Genomic DNA, 19882 nt, shown 5'->3' with positions numbered 1-19882 from the left:
GCCTGTGTGTAGCTAAGCAACATCTCCAACTAGATCTAGAGTTTTGCCCCCAGAAGTCACTTTTGCCATTTTTGTCTCTGAGAAAATACGTAACTGGAGGCTGGCTCAGACCCCAGGGGAAAGCTGCAGAAGCGACGAGGAGCGTGCACTCCTATAGGAGTATGCAAGGGAAAAGAGCATGTGCTGTTCTCATGAAACCATGCTCTTAAGGCCCCCAAGCCCCTGTTTCAAAGCTGAGGCCTGGAGACCAGTTGAACAGGTCAGTCAAGAGGCCTTAGTGTGCAGAATACACAAAGAGAAGACAAAGGTATCTAGCTAGGTGGATGCTCCAAAATCTATTTAAATTTCTTTTGAATCTGCCATTTAAAAACTTTGAAAGAGTTGATCCAGATCAGGAAAATTAATCTGAATTCAGACTTCTAGGAAAACCTGGTGCGATTCTTCGAATCTGTCACATGCCTTCGTAATCTTTTGAGTTTGCACTAAAGATGGAATGTTTGCACTAAAGATGGAACTAAAGATGGCTTTAAAAAAATTGAGGAGAAACTTGCATTAAAATTTGCTCTAATTCAACTTAAGGCCTTTCGGATTCTTAAAATGATATATCCAGCTAAAGTTGGATGGGGCCTTATTTTGCTTGGGAAACGCAACATCTGAAGTGGTTGATGTTGTGCTGTTACTGCAGTGGCTTGTTTAAATATATTCTGACTGACTTGAATGAACGCTATTAAGTTGTGATGCATCAGGATTTATGATGCAAAAGCTTTTTCTTTTCCTTTTCGCCCTGTTAATTACAGTCCAAACAAGCATAGCTATCATCTAGAGCAAAAGCAGACATTGCCAGGTTCATGGTGCAATAACTTAGAGACAATTAATATGGCTTTTTATCTGCTTCTTCTTACCTTGTAGTTCAAATCCTCGCTTTGTACGACACCTGAGGAGGACAGCCAGAACAGAGGGTCTCCTGCCACTCTGCCCAGCTGAGGGAGGTTTCTCCAAGCAGACTGACTGGACCCAGTCCTTGGCTGGACAGGGTGGGAACGTAGCACAATCACTCCTCTCTTCTTCCCTTCCGAGGCAATTTAACCCCCAAAAGGCTTTTCTCTTAAGCAATTTTCAGTTAGTAGCTATGCAATGGGGGTTTTATCCAGAAGTGATTACATTCTTTGATTATTTGTACCACTTGGAGTACTCTGGAAATGTCACAGCGTTCAGTGAAAACTGCTGATAGCTCTTCATATCCTTAATGGGGTATCCCGTTGTTGTTAAAAATGTATTTGGTGTAAAATAATGTAATGAACATAGGCAGAAACTCTCTATCTAGTCTAAGTGTAACAAAAAAAATCCTTGCTTAGTTTTCAATGAAGACAGCTTTGCTCTACTATCTTGTGCATACTAATACAGTCTTTTAATAATAAAGAAGAGAATATTCTTAAAATCAAATTTATCAGCAGTTAACTGCTTAGTGCCATAATACTTGGCTTGATATTATTGGTTATGACTGTGACAAAAGACATCAGTTTTCAGCCCAAGAGTAACAGAACTGGGCAGTCACTGCCATTAAACTTTTATTTTTCACATGTTTGTATTTGGATATCCTTTTTCTATCATGTTTTTTAATAAGGTTTTTCAGGTCTATCTCAGATTCTGTATAACTAGTGCAGCTCCCAGAAAAAGCAATGCACCAGATAAACCACTGATGCCACTTCAGACATACAGCAACCTCATCTAACTTGCCCATATGTTATTCAGCTATTTTATAACTTGCATTCAGAAAATATCGAGGGGAGTATGCAGGCCAAGGAAGCACAGCTAAGGGAAATTTCCTCAAACAAGGCTTGCCTCACAGCTCAGCTGTGATATACGACAGGGATTGTTCTCTGATAATCTAGTCCATTAACTCTTGCCATTGGGTTGCCATGTGCAAGGAAGGAAGAATCTCTTTTTTATTGCAGAAAGAAGGTATGAAGAAAGTTAATATGAGTTATGACTAGAGCTGCACACCAATATAAGCCATAATGAAAACACACAACAAACTGGAGAACTGCTGAAAGCAGAAGGGTGTTAAAAGTGGTGCACTATGTACTTTATTTATGTTATTGGCATCATAAAGTGTTTTTGGATGGTGTGAATCCTTGTCCAACTCTAGCAGAAAAGAACAGCTCTCTGCAGTTGCACTCAAACTGTCTCTCTCTCTGGTAAGGTATGTCCTTTCTGACAGCAGAAATAATGCCCCAGTAAAAAGCTTGGCCAAAGGTTTTATTCCTCCACATGAGTGTTTCCCTGCTGGTTTTCCTTATTTTGCTATATCTGAATCTGTTCTTTCCTGCTGTTATGTTCATTAACTTCACCTCCAGAATGAGCAACTGGAATCAGCCCACCATTCCCTGTAAAATGACAATACTTGGCAGCAAGGCTGCAAGACCCTGCCGCATCTTCCTATAGCTGCTGGTTCATGGTAATTTTCCATGATAGTGAGGAACAGCCGCCCAGCTAGTGATGTAGGGTCAGGGCGTGCTTTAAACAGGCCAGTTCCTGGGCACGGGGGCAGCAAGTCTAGATCAGTGAAGAATATACCCCCTGCATGAGTGACAGAAATCTGTATAACATTTCCTTTCTGTTGTTTCGTGGTAAGAAACTTTGCAAGTTATTTCACAAGTGCACAGATATGACAGTGTTTGTTATCATGCTTGTTTTTATTCTAGCTGTTAAGGTCTTGGGTCTCTCAAAATATTATGTGCTTTAGCAAGGAAAATGTCTCTGCTATTCTGCTGAAAGCTTGCTCTGTGCAATATGTTTCCACCAGAGAAGATGCTTGAACTACCCAAATGGAAAATGTAAAGAAAAACACTCTAACAAAACAAGAAGGCACCTTTGCAGAGTTTCAGCTGGTAGCCTGGATGGTAGGACCTGGGCAGAAGGGAATCCTGTGTCCAGCAGGGAGGGTTTGTCCCAGGGCAAGGGTAAGGTGACGTCTGCCTGCCTGCCGCTGGAGAGAGCAGGCCACGCCGCTGCCCTGTGGAGTAGCCCGGTCTGTGTGATACGTGGAGGGATGATGTCTCTTGCAGCAGGTTTACTCACAAGGGTCAGTCATTCATGTTGGGAAGTTCTTTACAAACCTGGTTGCAGGAGATTCTGCAACCAGAAGCCTGTTTCTGTATGTTACTTTGCCGGATGGCTGCATTATGCAGGAATTGGTCAATCCCTGAATCTAAAACCCCCTATGTATTTTAAAGTCACAGTAATTAACTAAGCTAGCGGAGATGAACCGCTAAACCTTTCTCACAGCTAACATCTGAAATGTGTGTAATAAGACTTCCAGAGCCTAGTGTGTTACTAAAGATGTGTCTACTTCCAATAATTTATTCTAGTAAGCCCATGCTTTTTAGAGTGCTCAATTAATTTTCATCACGGCACTCCATGGGCTTTTGGGGGTTATATTACATCTACTGTAGATTAATTTTAGGCTGCTGTATTTGTTCTAACCAATTTTTGTAATGAAACTGCAACCTCATTTATTTTTATTTATGTTGTGATTAATGACAGCTACATATTAGATACTTGGAAAAACTCTGATCAAACGCCTAGGGTGATAAGTTGGGCAGAAGTCTTCCCAAAACAAACTGCCTGCACAGTCTGGAGCATGTCCTTGACATTTCAGTCGTTTAAGGAAGGCGACCTGTGTGATTATGGTTAAGTATTTCTGCTTCCATTGGGGGGGTCAAAACCAGCTAGAACAAGGAACTTCCAGAAAGGATGGGAAGGAATGAATTAACTTCTTGAACTTCAGAGTATATCTTTGGTCTTTTCTGTAGGAAAGTTTAGTTGTTAATTTCTTCAGATCAATTCACCTACCTCCAGCTGTCTTCAAATGCCTTCAGAAGAATGGGAATATTCATTCTAGCAACAATAGTACACTCGAAAACTATAAAATCTTTTACGACTGGTTACTAATTATCCTCATCTCTGGAACAGAAGAAATTATAGAAGCCATTAAAACAAAGAGGACAAGGAAATAAATGTGAATGTCTCATATCTTACAGTTTTCAAGAAGAAATTTAGTTTAAAAGATTTCAGATAAACCTAACCAACCTAGCCACAATGTAGATATAATTCAGGATTGATAGAAACAACCCCCAATGGAAAAGAAACTTGAAGCACCTATAAACCTTGCCAGGATGAAATTAAAGGAAGCTGATCAGAATGTGGCCGTGGCAGTCTCATAAAATATGAGAAGATGGTCAGTGATCTAGGCAAATACTACTGCAGATGTAATCATGTGATATTTGAAATCCACATCGCAGCCTCACCTGAAGCACAATATTCGATTCTGTTTGCAAAAGGATTTTCAAAATAAAAGCTACTGAGAAAAGTAGGTAAGACATAAGCCAGACAAATGGTAGGCAGGGAGAATATGGGTAAGAGGGGATGTAATGGATGCGCTTAGAGAACTGAAGAGAAATCCTGCACTTCCATGTACTTTTATTGCAAGAACAAGCATTTTAACTCAAAAGGCATAAAATCTGATGTATCAAAAAGGCAATACACAGTTTCAATGAGGAACCACTTGTCTTTAGACGCTGCCTATTTTCTGGACAAATGTATTGAATGCCAGAAAAGAGGTAAAAAACCCCACCTCTAAAAATTGTTTCAGCTGGGATAAATGATTGTCATCCTCAGAAATATATTTCTTAAATCTAGAGCAGGCCCTGGGGAACTGCAAATATATGAAAGGTTTTCTAGGCACCATATGGTGGTTATGAAAGGATCTAACACAGGCCTATTTTTGAGTCAGAAGAATGGAAAAGAGAAGGGCTAAATCTTGGAAAGCAGTATGTTCATGGTTATGAAACCAAAAGTGGTAGACAGGCTCAAGCCCTCTACACTTCAGCAACATTTGCTCTATATCTATTTATAAGTCATTTTGCTAGAGGGGCACTAGTCAAGTGAGAAAATACTCTTCTGCTCCAGCTTGGGAGTGAAGAAACTGTTATGACAAAAGAAAAGCAAATAGAGCTATTTTAAGTTGTTGCAGGAGGCATTAAATACAGCCATAGACTTGCAAAAGATCGTTGCCTTTGCTGTTGTCTCTTGTCTTGTGCTGTGAGAGCAGCGTCCGCAGCCTAGCCTCTCCCTGAGCAGGTAGCTTTGCAAAGCTTGCGTCATATTGTTCTTCGATAAAACAAAGGCTGATATTGCCCAACTACCTACAAAAATGCTGGCAAAGCATTTCAGAGGATGTTGATAAAAGCAGACTGAGTGCCTTTGGGATATCTGTGTTGCGCTAGAGGATTACTGTCTCTGTGATCTTCTCCTATCCCATGTGTTACTGTTTTGCTGGTACTGGCCCTGTCCTTCTCCATGGCATTCCCAGCACCTCAGTTCCCTCTTCCAGCTCGGGGAGTCCCCACAGCTGAATGCTACAGTGTTTGGGAAGGATGTGTTTTATGTGCTTTAACTGTCCATATCCCTCTTAGCAGGACAGAACCTGCTGGGGCTTTTGTTTTACGATAACAATAAAAGTGCTGCAAAGCCTCAGTTGTTTGCTCATGACATTCCTCCAATAAGCTCATACCTGCTCCCTAGTTGGGCAAAACCCAGCTCCTCTGGGAGCTCCTTGTAGGAAAGAAAACTTTCAGGGATACTTCCAGGTTGGCTTTACCTCCTTTTTACCAGTAGCAGGTTTCAAAGAGGACACCGGGAAGAGGGGTCTTTCTGCAAGGCGATGTACAGCAGCATACCTCCCCAGGCTGAGCGGCGATGAGCAGAACAACTCAGCAAGCTCAGCCCAGCTGAGCTCAGCTCAGCCCGTTTGTTCCAGGCTACTGATATGCATGGGAGAGAGCTGAGGGGAGGAAGGAAGAGTACCCAGTCATCTTCACTGTCTTCTAGCAAAAAAGGTATATTGGGCACACTGGGAAAACGCATTTCCAAGCAGTGGTGATTTCCTTGCTGCGATACAGTCCTTGATGTTGTCTACTTTGTTAATTCCTTTATATACTTGGTATAAACAATCTTAAGGACAACCAGATATATTTAAATAGGTCACACTGGAAACTGATCTTTTATTTTTCCAATGTTTCTGTTATTTAGCAATTAAACCAAATGGATCTGTACCCAGTAGCAGAATTTGGCACTGAATACTTAATCCTGCTGTAAAAACTGCGAAATCAGTGGGAAGAGCAGACTTCAGCCGTCAGGGTTGCAGCGCAGAGGATAAAGGTATATTTTTGTTCCCCTGTGGTTCAGATCAGGAATATCCAATCTACTGAACACAGATACAGTTTCAATTACTTATTGAAGTTGGACTCTATTGGTAAAACTAGAATAACATTTTAGAAAATATAAATGCTTAAAAGAAAGAGCTTGAAGAATTCCCTGCTGAGGTATTATTTTACTGCCTTATATAGAGCAATTCTGCCTCACAAAATGAAATAGCGAAAGATCCAACTGTAACTGGCTATTACGCAAAAGGGAGGAATGAGGATTTTGCTTTAAAATAAAAAAAAATTATAACTGTTTTTCATTTAAATTTTTAGCAAATATTTTCTGCAAACCTCTGAAAAAACTTTGTAAATCCATCTATACAACAGCAAATTTGTACAACATATCTTATTCTTCAAGTTTGTTCAAACTTGTAATGAAATGCAGTAAAGAATGCTCTGTGCCCTGTTGTCAAAAGCTGCCAAAAAATAATGATAGTGCCTCTCTGATGCATGACCTGAAAGCCCCATGTTTTAACTACTTTTTCAGCTTATAAGAAGAGCTTTGGGTTTTTTGCACTACACCCTTGTTTACAGCAGTATTTAAAAAATGATGATAATATTAAATAACACTATTTGAAAATGAAGACGATCCTTTACAAAGTGCAAGTAAGTTCTTGAAAAACCATTCCCAAAGAGGAATGGCAGAAGCCTTAGTTATTCTGCTTACTATAAATGCCAAGCTATAAAGCCTCCTAAAGCACCTGTTAAAGAAAGAATGGAAGGCCAGATGAAAACTAGGCATCCTCATTCAAATCCGCAATTGTTTCCCACACCATTCAGCAAGATGCCAGGCTTTAACTTATATCTCCTTTAGAAATTAGTGCTTTTGCTGGTTTAGGCTGTATATTCTAAATTTCACTAAATGTTGTGAACTGGTTTAACTGATTGGCCAAGAGGTGACTTCTCCAGTAGGAAAGACTAGGATCAGCTTGGTGGAAGCTAGACTTAGGTGACTCATTGCCCGGGTGAAGTGCTGAGCCACCTTCAGCTCCCAGTCTGTCACAGGACGGCACATTCATCCTCTAGAAATTATCACCCTGTTTACAGTTTATTACATATCGATGTAATGAAAATTGTAGATTAACCTTTTCAGTATGCACTGAAATACACCAGCCTCTCATTAATTTCCAGTGACGTGCTCGCAATTTCCTGAACCTTGAAAACGTGCTGCTCGGGCATTTAATTGTGAGAGCTGCACACTACTTCTTTTCCCTGTCTAACAAATATGCTTTGCCCAGTTAAAAAGGTGATTTTCAGGTGATGTCCATCGTTATAGCTGAGGACTGTGTTTACGGTGCGTCGTCAGCTGGTGCTGTCAGAAAACATTATCCCTTCCTCACTCTGGTCTCCAGTAGCAACACAGCTTTCTCCCGATCTGTGGTGTTCTGACAGAAGCCCTGAAAGGTTACATGTAGTTTTTAGATGAAAATCCTAGAAGTAAAACAATTCTTATAGTTATGGCAATAGCACAGATTTTGAAGCCTTTGAAGACCTGGCATCCTTTTCAGGAGGGTAATGGGAAGAAATGATTGAGTTTGTCTTAAATGCCTAAAGCCATTCTGGCGTTCAGGGACAGAAAATACTGTGCGCATCATTTGAAATAATCAATGACTCAGCAGCTTGGTTTGCCTCTCCCAGGATTGGGAGCCTCTCACAAGCCATTGATCTACCATCCAATATGCAATTACATGTCTCCCTCTTGCACTCTTTCCCTGGGGTTGCCCCCATGATTAGTATGCACTGATTCTATACCAGTGTGGAGATGTGTGTATTTTCATACTTGAGGGGGATGCACACCATTTACTGAGTTTTGCAGAGCTTGGATGTTAGCCTTTAAAGGAAAGCACGTTTAACGGGAAATGGATGTGGAGGGTCAAAGTGAACAACTGAGGCTTTTCTTTATTCTACTTCATTCTCATATAATGGAACATCATTAAGGCCTCCAGTGAAAGGATGATAATGCTCACAGACTTTAGCTGACATCTGGAAAAGAAATTAGGGTGTTGGAAAAAGCCTGTCTTTTAAACTGCTCTAATTTCCAAATTCACTGTTACTTGAATTAAACATTCTGTGCTAGTTTTTCATGTTGATATTATCCTGGATTTGGGAGGCTATTATTGGAATTCCACTCTCTAATACAGCCATTCAATTATTTTGGTGTTGTGTACTACTTATGACCTTTTTAATATTCTGTCATTTGACTGACTGCCTATTCTTATGCTTTTTGCTATTTACAGTTTTACAGCCCCATGGGGAAGGAATAACCACACTGACTGTTAATGAAAATGTAGGCTGCTGAAATGAGCAAAATGGTTTCTCAAACTGCTACAGCGCAGTATATTCATGAAGCTTAGGAATAACAGCAGCCTTGTCGCAATGGTAGTCCTCAGCTGTATTCCCACTGAAGTTTCTGAGTGTTTTGCCATTGTCTCATTAATTTGCGGAGAGCACTAAAGAGCTGTTCCAACAGAATTTCTAATAACATCATGTACAATTGTAATGAAAATGAGAAATTGTGAATACAGGCGTTACTGGGTTTTTCCTCAAGTTCATCACAGGTTTTTTTTTAGAGCAACACAGAGTACAAGTAATAAGAAATGAAGTCTTAAGATGTGAACCTAAGAAAGAACAAGAATGTCTGCAAAAAAAAAGAGGATCAGGAAGTTAAGATTAAGTTTATGTGCCTGGTCAGCAAAATTGAGATCAGAAACATACACTTGGACTTTCAGTGTAATTTTTTTATTATGTGAGAGCAGTATCAAATAGAAAGGAAAACTGGCAGAGACCTTTTGGCCTCCCTCAGCCTCAGTGCCTAGCCCATGATAGCATGAAGACCACTGTCAGCTGCCTAGAGCTGAAGCAGCCCAGAGGCTGCTGAGGATGGTTCATGTCCTGGGCAGAAGTGGTCCCCTGTGCACAGCTACGAGGGCTCCGTGCTACTGAAAGATTGCAAAGTGCCAGCAGACACCTTGTTCCGCCCCTGGAGGCTGGCTTGTGGCTAGGAGTTCTGTCCTATTTTGAATAGTTTATTTTGGAAGAACCAAATGTTAGCATGTCCTGGTTTCAGCTGAGATAGAGTTAATTTTCTTTACAGTGGCTGGTATGGGGCTATGTTTTGGATTTGTGCTGAGGACAGTGTTGATAACACAGGGATGTTTTAGTTGTTGCTGCACTAGCCAAGGACTTTTCAGCTTCCCGTGCTCTGCCAGGTGCAGAAGAAGCTGGGAGGGGACGCAGCCAGGACAGTTGATCCAAACTGCCCAAAGGGCTATTCCATACCACATGACGTGATGGTCAGTATATAAAGCTGGGGAAGAAGAAGGAAGGGGGGACGTTCGGAGTGATGGCGTTTGTCTTCCCAAGTCACCGTTACGCGTGATGGAGCCCTGCTGTCCTGGAGATGGCTGAACCCCTGCCTGCCCATGGGAAGTGGTGAATGAATTCCTTGCTTTGCTTTACTTGCGTGCGTGGCTTTTGCTTTCCCTATTAAACTGTCTTTATCTCAACCCTCGAGTTTTCTTACTTTTGCTCTTCCGATTCTCTTCCCCATCCCACCAGGGGGGAGTGAGCGAGCGGCTGTGTGGTGCTTAGTTGCCAGCTGGGGCTAAACCACGACAGCAGAATTTTGAAGACACGTTATTGGTAGTGTTGTGCATACAGCTGAAATCCAGGTGATGGATTTAGAGCAGAAAATTAATAGAAAATTAATATGTCTGATAACAGGCAATTATGAATTTATGAAGTTAAAGGTTATGAAGGAATTCTTTTACGCCTGTCTGAATGAAATAGTGCAGATACTTGCACACTTAAAGAAGCAGAAAAGGAATATGATCTTAGAGTATGATAGGATGCAATTTTTTCTAGCTGTTGCATTACAGTGGCTTTGACAAGATGTGCAGGGCAGCACTCCTGGGCTGGGGGGTACTTTTCATTTGCTTGTTTTGCATGTGGCACAGGATAGAAGCTGTAACACTCATAGTTAACTTTTGAAGAGCATGTAGTAACCAAATATTGGAGAAAATGTGTGCTTCAACTGAAGGGAGAAAATGGCCTTGTACCATGAGCTATCTGCACCATATTTAGTCTCGAGTTTTCCCATACAGTGCTTGCAGACTGCACCGTGTTAGGTGTACGTATGGCTAGAAGGTCAGTTTTGCTCAATTGCAGGCTTGGTATCCTGGTAAAGGTAGTGTGGTAACCCACAGGAGTAACCATGTAAAATCACACGTTGGGATTAAAAATATGGTCTCCCAATGCTTAATTCTTTTGATGTGTTGTCTGTCATGAAGCCAATTACTACTGAGTGTGACACAGCACGAAGATGAAAGAGGAGAGACACATGCTTTTGACTGACTTCGTAATATCGTACATAAAGAGTATGGGAAATAGTGCCGAAAGAGGGCCTCTAAGCTTGTACTGGGAAATTTGTAATCAGAAATGGCATGGTTTATATCCTTCTATATTTCTAATCGTATTGTTGTCTGATCTAATCTAAAGCCTGAAGGCTTCTTGCTGGGTGAAAATTGCACGTGGAAATAGAAGCTAGATAAGATGCCTGTCATCTTAATATCAAAGCACTTGAGTCCAGGATGAAAATGGCAGGTTTTTATTTTAGAAAAAGAAAGACACTTCCTTCTGTGGGATTCTGTGAACAACATGATCCAAAATGTCCCAAACTGTTGGACTGCAGAAAGTCAGACAGAGTCAATTAGGTTTCAAAAACATGGCCATGGCGAGGTGTAACTAACCAACTAACCGTGATGAATTCAGTATCTCACCAATATATATTTGATAGCCATTTCTTACTATCTTCATCTCACAAATGAAAAGCATAAAATACCTGCAAACACTGTTCTCCAACAGCATTTTTGCATTTGTCTGGAGTTTATGGAGACAGTTGGCAATAACTGGTTCCAGCCATTTCTGCCACATCTCTTGGCTTTCTGGAAAAGCTGCTAAAAATCTGCACCAAACTGAAAGTGCCTCGTTGCAGAGATTTTTAATTTAGAAATAATGTCTTTTAGATTTGCTTTACCCAAATTATTTAACACCACATCTCAAAGTATTCAAACAACGAGAAAAGTCATTGAGACCCCTTAATTGCACAGCCGAAGTGGAACCCCAGTGCAGCACATCGCCCCAGGCACAATGTTTAGACTACATACGTCTCCGGTTAGTCTTTAGTTTCAAGGCAAAAATAAATGCATTTAGTAGGAGTCGTTTTGGGGTTGTCTTTGAGGATCGCTAGAAAGAGAAGAGTGATGACAGGTAGGTGAAACATGACTGATAAGTGAAAGATAGCAGTGCAGAGGCCTGGTTAGGGCCAAAGCTACTGCATGAAGAAAGGCAGATATCTATAAATAAAGTACATAAGATGTAGAAGCTAATAAGGAGAGAGGATAGTGTGAAACGTGTGCTCTGTAAGCCAAATGAAAACATATGGCTTAAGCTTTCATTGTGTGTACTGCAATTATCACTGTAAAAGTTATCTGAATGTTTTCCTCCCATAGCAAGAACCAAAAATATCCTTTTTATCCCAGAATTAACAGAATCAAGAAAAATACAGAATCTCCAGGAGTCCTTTTGCAGTCCAGTCCCCTGGGAGAGAAAGGGAGAGGATGAGACACCCCTGACATTCAGCAGAGGAATCCTAGTTATGCTTGCTCTTTGCCAAGTCCAAATCTGTCTCTTGTGAGAATGTTGCTGGATCAGTAACATTTGGCATCGAGGAATTTGTGTTCAGAAAGCCACTGGCTCCCAAATGGTGGTGGCTGTGGGCTGATTTCAGGGGTCAAAGGGAAATGCACAGCCTTTCTCTCCTCCACTAGCCCCCAATGCACCAGGAGGACCCTTTCTCTAAAGTTATTTGTGCTTCGCATTTGTCCTAATCAAAGATAAAGTACTGGTATCTTTATTAGCCAACGGAAGAAATCCCCTTTCTGACGTAAGCGCGTTAATTTTCAAAACGTTTGGAGTGGGTTCATGTATCTTCTCACAGTTTGTGTGTTGGAATTTTTCTAGGCAATTTTGACTCCTCTGCAATGAGATACCATAATGCACGAATGAGGATGATTGCAGTGGTTGCTGATGAAAGCAGGTTAATGTATAGAGTATATTCCATCTGTTTTATAGCTCCTATAACACTGGGACCACTTGGTTAGTAGACAAACCCAAAGAAGGTTTTCCACCTGCCCTAAGGCAACTCCAAAGCCTGTTGAGCCTCCTGCGGGGGGTCTGTGTGCTGCGTGATTAACTTCCAGCTTTGCGTTCTCTGCAACACCTAGCAGACTCCAGAGCAAGCACGGCTGGCACAGTTATCATTGGGCACCTTCATTTAATGGGATGGGCTACTGCAGTTCTTCTGTTGAAATGAAGAAATTGAGAGGTATTCTGTGACGTTACAGATGAATTTCTCAACACAGGAAGTAACTGAGTAAATTGAGAGTAATGTTCTTTAAAGCATCTATAACTCAGCCTTGTGGCCTTCTGATGAGGGGTCTATTAAAGCAAATACTGTGTTACAAAAACACTGACAGCATCCCATCTCAGCTGCTTTTGCATAACTTTGTGTTTTCACTTCACTAGTATGTTTTTACAGTAAATAAGTGAGAAAGGGATCCTAAAAGAGCTCAGATATTACTCCTGTATGCTGCTCTGTAGAGTGTTTGCTAGCAGTCTGCGTCCTGGTTTAGCCTTGTAGTTAGAGGTTTCTCATAGCTATTAAATGGGATTAAACCCAAGCAAAGAGCAAATTGCACAATTTTCTGATATTTCTTCCCATGTAAGCAACTGCTGGAAAAGACTGGCTTGGCAAGGAGCTGTCCCAAATCCCACTGCCCTCCTATTCCTCTGAGACCACGCAAGTGCTTAGAGTGCTTGGAGCAAGCTACTTTCCCTTTGGGATCTGGATTATTTGGCCTTCACACATTGTCCAGTTTTTAATGCCCCATGTCCTCAAGTGTTCCTGGGAGCCGCGGAAGCCAGTGAAGACTGGACTTCCATTTTAAGCTCCAGACGTCCACCCTCCAGTTGCTGAGGTCCAGCCGCATCCAGATGTGGGTGAGGCACAGTCCCCTCTTTCTCAGGCGGTGTAATTTCTCATTCAATCCCTAAACATCTCTTTCTGCTGGTCACAGCGGAGGATCGGCACATGCCACTTGTCTTTCTAGTGTTTTTTCAGGTTGCCAGGGAGACAGTCGTCTGTCTGCACTTTACAATCCAGGCGTTTGGGCCCAATTCCTCCAAGAAATAGTCAGGGGTGGGATTTTTTTCCTCTCAACCTTAACTAATTCCCCGGAATCACATCTCTCTACCCACGCCCTCCCCTGTCGTTTCTCTCAGCATTTAGAAAGCCCTTCTTGTGACAGGGGAATGGCCTGGGATGGAGAGTGTGATGGCCCGGACGGGGGCTGCTCCCCAGAAGGAGAAGAACCATTTGTCATGGACCTGGGTCTCCACACCCACCCATCAAAAGATTTTCCTCAAGACTCAGTGACCTGGCACAACCCTTTTAATCATGCTTCCCTTTCAAAGGAGCTACAGGGTAATGTGTGAAGACACAGTGTCACACAACAACACAAGACGGTGTGGCATACGTTTTGTCTGTCATAGGGTGGAGAAAGAGTGAAAAACAGACGTGTAGCTGATACCTTTTTTCTTTTTGGCTTGTCCTTGGCCATGATCAACTTCTCTGTCATTTCACGGTCACGAGGAAATTGTGTCCTAGGAAATTCTGTTGGTCCCATCTGCCTTTCCTTTACTGCTTCCCCAAGCATATTAAAATTCTGGTTTGCTAAGACTTTTTCTGTGTTTATTTCTCTGTGTGCGGGATGTAGTTCCTGTTGTGGAAGGTTCTTTAAGGCTCTTGCTGGCCATAAAGAACACTGGAAAACATGGCGCTGCGGGCGGATGAGTGACAACACTGGTCCGGGAGCATCCTTAAGCTGTCCGCAGCTTTACAAACACAGGTCAAATAGCTCCCTAGTTTGGAGAGTGTACGATCTACGTAATGTGAGATCCAGAAATATTCAGGAGACTGATATTCAGTGAGAAAAAAGGAGATGCTTCCACAGAACGATGGAGAAAGGCAGAAAATACATGTTACTAGACAAGGGTGGGTAGTTATTTTCATGTGTAAGACCAAAGTGGGAGATGGTGAGAAGCTGAACCTAGGAAAAGAAGACTACTGTTCTGTGGTACTATGGGTTGTGAAGGCAAGGATGACAACAGAGCATAGCAACTAGTTCAAACAGAGGGATAGATACAATACTGAAAGCATCACTGGTTTTGGAATACATTCTAGGCTAAGAACACATGTTGCTAGGAAACTTTTATATTAAAAGGCATTCATCTTTAAACCTTGGGAACACAGTAATAGCTTTTCCTCTGTGCTAGGGAAGTTCTTTTAATGTCAGTCGTGACGTTCCTTAGACAAGTAATATGTGAGAGGGAGAAAAATACCTTGGATTGTCTTTGCCAAAGATTAAAATCTAACATTATTTTTAGATAGTTTGCAGGGTTTAACTGAGCTTCAGTCAATCTGGTCTGACTAACAAGAGACTGATAAACAAAGATGACCATGCTTTGCTTGATAAGATGTTATCTGGAATAGGAATTTGAAACATGTCTGGTTTCGTTAGCCCAACCCAGCAGCTAACTTTGGCAAGATTCAACAGGCTGCCACCTGGAGAGGAGGACAGTTAATCAAATTCCTTCAGGTTATCGCATTGTCATCCACAGGCTTTCTGGCTTTCCGTTTTCTCATTTTATACAAGTTCTGTATACAAGTCTCAATAGCTCATATAAACTCTTTTAAAAATCCCCAAGCATCAAATCTCTTGAGGCTGGTTTCTAATAGGTTTCTAACATTTTTGCTCATGTTAAAGACCTGCTTCCTGAGCAGAGAAATCTTTAGAAAAGAGTGGACCTATTTATGGGATTCTCTGCTCAAATGAGACATCCAAATCTGGTTCTAGTAGTTCCTAACCCTAATACTTTAAGATGGTATTTTTCTCATGTGCTTCACCCTGCATTTTGTTCACTCTTTTTTCTTTGTGTTTTGTTACCCCCCCCCCCCCCCCCCCCCCCGTTTTTCCGTCCTTCCCTCCCTGCCTTGAGGGTAGCTGCCATCCTAACACTCCCTGACTGATGTGATTATAAGCCAGCATCCTGAGATGCCTGACGGTTGCAGTGGCAACTTCAGCACCTCCCTCTTCCTGCTGCCACGCTCTCCATCGCGCCAATTCAATTGCCTGGGGAATTGCATGGTAAACCAAAGTTACTGCTTTTATTCCCCCAGTGTGCCTTCTCCCTCTATGCCCTGGGCACACTGAAGGTTTATCTGACTTGTTTGCCATGCTAAATTCAGAATTTAAAACATGTTATATAACACATAATGGTCCCCTTAAAAAAAAAGAAAACAAAAAGAAAGCACTACTGATAAGAGTATTATGAGTAGTTTTAACGGACTTTTATTTTTAATATCACTATGTGACATGTCCCAGGGTATTGGGAGCTTTCCCATAGTATGTTCAGCCTCAATCTCTTCACATGTTGCAATGAGAACAGAGAGATCTGCCTTTCTGCCTGGCAGCTCCAGAGCACAGCAAATTCTGTTCTGGGGGAGCATTGCAATTCTGAACAATTCACTCAGAGGGGAAACCACCGAGTTAGGGCTGATATTAAACACATCGTTAAATGAACCTAAAAGTAACATCCTTGGAGTTCTCTGCAATGAAGTTGTTGGGTTTTTTCTGGGGGAAGGCAATAGCCTTTATCACATCAGCTGACGCAGCCGGAAAAAGCAGACAAGCTTTTGGACTCAACCTAATCGTAACTTAAGGCCTGTCTAGTAAAACCAGAGTGGAAAAGGCAATCTGAACCTGCGGGACAGAGTAGGGCTTCTGAAGGTGTTCCTCCCTTGAGGATCAAGACTGTCAGTTAGCGCTTGTGGTATGCCGTTGTCTTTGTTAGCTTCTCTTGCATGCCCGCTGCTTTTCCTGGTGTTTTCATAAAGGGACGTGGGTTAATTTAGCGGCTGGAAACCTTTCAGGGCAGGAGCCATCTTTGTTTTCTGTGCTGGTAACACTATCCATGTCCTGCCTGATACACCACCAGAATAGAAATGACTAACACCAGATGTTGTGTCCCAGATGTGTACGTTCATAGAGGCAGTGGTTCTGCAAGTAGTTACGCAGGAGTGTGACACTTGCAGAATTAACCTCATAACCAGTGGGATGGATGAGTAAATTTGTACTGCAGGACCACGAGCTGAATATTATGCGAATAGTAATTATATTGCAGGACGTCTTTCCCCCAATGCCCTCCTCCTCTTCCATGTAAGAGTTAGAGAACAAAAGTAGCTGCATACTTAATTATGGCAGGCTAAAGGGAGATTGCAATCGCATTTGAAGCCATTCCAACGCACGGACGTTATGGTAACACCTTCTCTCTTATGCCACTTGGTGGAGCTTAGTGATTTTGGCTATCACATACATCGTTTTGCAAACTTACTGTTTGACTACACAATCACTTGTCAGTATATCTTGAAAACGGACCAAATCTCTGCTAAGGAAGTAAAATCAAAAGTGTACTGTAAATTCTAACAAACAAGATGCTGATGCCTAGCTGCTAATTAATTTGGTAATCATCCCTTCTCCTCTTGAAAGCGATAAAATATGTGGTGTTTTAATTTTTTAAAGAAAAAGTTAAAATATGGGCTTAGGATCTTGGTATTTATGATATAAAGGATGAGAGATGGGTAGAATTATGTCATGTTTGGTTTATTTTTCAGATTTAAAATAATATTTTAAATTTTAAAATTTAACTTCCCTTGCAGAACTTTGGGAATGTGTAGCCGTATCTGGGTGAAAGACCTCACATTTGTTTGAATGTGTGCTTTTCCTCAACAAGTGTGCAAACAGTGAGCAGACTGACGGTTAAATAGGGATTATTTCACACACTGGTCCTGCCTTCATTTAAATCAATAGCTAGTCAGGTCAATAAAAACAGAATTGGGACCTCTGCTAATTATGTGCTCAGCCAAAACACTTGTGCTCAGAGCCTATCTGGAAATTCAGGACATCATACCAATTTGACTCCGTTGTCGTCTAAACTACCTGTTGTTAAATGTAAATTAGTTGCTCTACAAATCTTACTGAGTCCTAATTTTGAATGTTTACCTAATACTTTCTTTATTCTAAATTATCAGACAAATAATATTGTCAGATGAATGCTATCTGGTGTTTTGGGGATACTGAATTTTGACATCTGAATCTGAACTTCAGACCTTGGAGTTTGCTCCCCAAAGTGAGATCTGTTGCTTTTATTTTTATAGGTATGTTGTAACTAACAGGTCTTGATGATTCTTGCTAAATCCTTTCTAATGCAGGATGCCTACTGTCTAAGCAGAGTCGTGAGAAATAAAGGTTTCATACGCAGTCTCTTTGCTGTTGTCAGGGAAGAGAAGGAAAAAGAACAGGGGACTCAGTCCTGAAAGCTCTTGTCTGTGGTCTTAGGTGTCTTCCTGTGTAGGCGGCTTAGGAGAGTCAGTGGTTTTTCTGGCTTCCTCTTAAGAACTGGAAGCAGTAACTGCGGCTGCTTTTCACCGTGGTATTGCCCAAATTCTTTTTTGTTGTGTTGGACTGACAGATGAGAAGGAAATTTTTGACATACCAATGTACCATACATATTTATCAAATACTGAAAACTGGTAGTGTACCAATGTTCTTCTGGTGTGGCATTTTACAAGGGATGAGGGTAAGAACAAAATTCTGTTAGGAGCTTTAAAAGCAATCCCAAGCTGGCTGTAACTCCCTGTAACACACATGTAGCCGTGGCTAGTGTTCAGTGTCTGCCCAGTGGTACTTATTACGAGAAAAAAAGCAGTGCAAGTAATTCTGCCCAGAAGGACGATGCAGCTTAAATTGACTTTTTCAGATGTTTACAGGGGAACCAGCAGAGAGAAGAGCAAGATTATACTAAGCAACTACATATGACTGTATGTGACGACGCTCATAGCGCACATGGCTACCTCTCTTGTATAGTCCACACTCCTTGTCCATGCATGGTTTCCATTGATGGACCTCTCCTATCCAGATCGTATTGCGTATTTTCTAATGATCCCCTAGCATTCCAGCAGACCAGTCAGGACTGAAAGGCCAGACATCGTGTACCTGTCACCTTGGGAATGTGGAAAGTTCCTTGTCCTTCTTGTGACTCCTTAAACGGGCTTGGAGCTCCCTGTGTCTGTGTGGTAACAGCTCTTGGGAAGTCAATGGTGCATGCTACTTACCTAAAAGTGCTTAAAAATGAAGTGCCAGTGTGCTAAACAGGAGACTTCTCAGGAAGAGGGTGGAGGGTGAAGGCTGGTTGGAGCATAGGTGTTGACTCTTCAGGTGTTTTGTTTTCATCCGTGTGTGACACAGTCTCTGTATTACTTATGTGGTTTACCTTTGCGTATATTGTTTTTAGTTCAAGTTAATGCCATAGCAGACGTACTTCTGACTTTTGACTGTTGATCATAGCGATGTCTTCAGAGTCACTGGAACCAGTCAGACGAATGGACACATTCCTCATACCACAGCGCTGGTTCTTACCCTTGTTTGTAAGATGAACCTAGTCACTTGAATGCTGGCTGCACAAAGGGAGGGTTTTGTGCTAAGGTTATATGCTCTCATCACTTCTTAAATTCGTAAGAAAAAACCAGGATCAAAGAGCGAAGTACAACAAGCAGCATTGCATAGAGATCAGCAGATGTTCGTACTAAACTTAGAAGAACTTATGCCTCATCTTTTATGTTAGGAGGAATAATGGCGTTGTCATTATGTCTTAAATCTGCTATTTTGCAGCACAATGTGTTAGATGGGCTCTTTGGTAAAATACAGCTTCATGCTAAAAAAAAAAGTAAAGGCTATTCACTTGCTCAGCATAAACATTAACATTTTGGAAAGTCCTAACTGTGCTATGAAGTGCCACATTTGACTCATTGATTTGGTCTGTTTTGCTCTGTTCCTTATTTTGCTCTAATCCTTACTTTGCTCTATCCATCTATTTTATTTTCATTATAAGGGTACTGCAGGGGTCGTAGCAGAAAATGGCACGAGAAGAGGGAGAGAGGTTTTAAAAAATACCAATGTGCTGTTTGAACTCTCGCAATCCTCGTGGCCACACAGAAGCATTGGGAAATTAATTGCGTAGTTCATTTGATTTTATTGCAGGCTCAAAGCCATCATTTCCTGGCAAATAAAAGCAGATAAATAATTAAATACAAACTTCTGAATTACGCAGTGGTTCTAAAACAACTACTAATCTTCGGTCAGATTTGGGGTGGGAAAGGTGACAGCCTGCCTGTCTAAAAAAGAAACCTCACCTTCATGAATTGGCGTGGAGAGATGATGCTCCATGTAAATCATATGGAAATGCAAAATAACTGTGCGCTGTCACTTTGCTGACTCAGCTGCCCTTCAGGGAGGCCCGAACACGGCTCCCTGGGGCAGAGCTGTTTCTTGGGCAGGGGCGCAGGGAACACACCTCAATAAATCCATAAAGCAATGAAGATGCTGTCCATTAACTTCTTTGCAGCACCATTAAGTCTGTTTATGTTAAGGAACCTGAGA

At 41.6% G+C, this 19882-nt stretch overlaps 1 protein-coding gene across 2 annotated transcripts in view; it reads left to right on the top strand.

Annotated features, from left to right (window-relative positions):
• CARD19 (caspase recruitment domain family member 19) overlaps positions 1 to 19882 on the top strand; it is a 107915-nt gene that overhangs the window by 83796 nt on the left and 4237 nt on the right. Inside the window, exon 7 of one of the 2 annotated variants that reach the window (XR_012044678.1) lies at positions 910 to 1055. The exons of the other annotated variant lie outside the window; for it this stretch is intronic. The gene's annotated coding sequence lies outside the window, so the exon portion shown is untranslated. Of the gene's footprint in view, positions 1 to 909; positions 1056 to 19882 lie in introns of those variants that run through there. 2 annotated transcript variants of the gene reach the window in all.

Source organism: Ciconia boyciana, chromosome 11 (genome assembly GCF_034638445.1).
Source record: "Ciconia boyciana chromosome 11, ASM3463844v1, whole genome shotgun sequence".
In the NCBI taxonomy this organism is placed as follows: domain Eukaryota; kingdom Metazoa; phylum Chordata; class Aves; order Ciconiiformes; family Ciconiidae; genus Ciconia; species Ciconia boyciana.
This window is presented reverse-complemented; position numbering and strand designations above follow the sequence as displayed.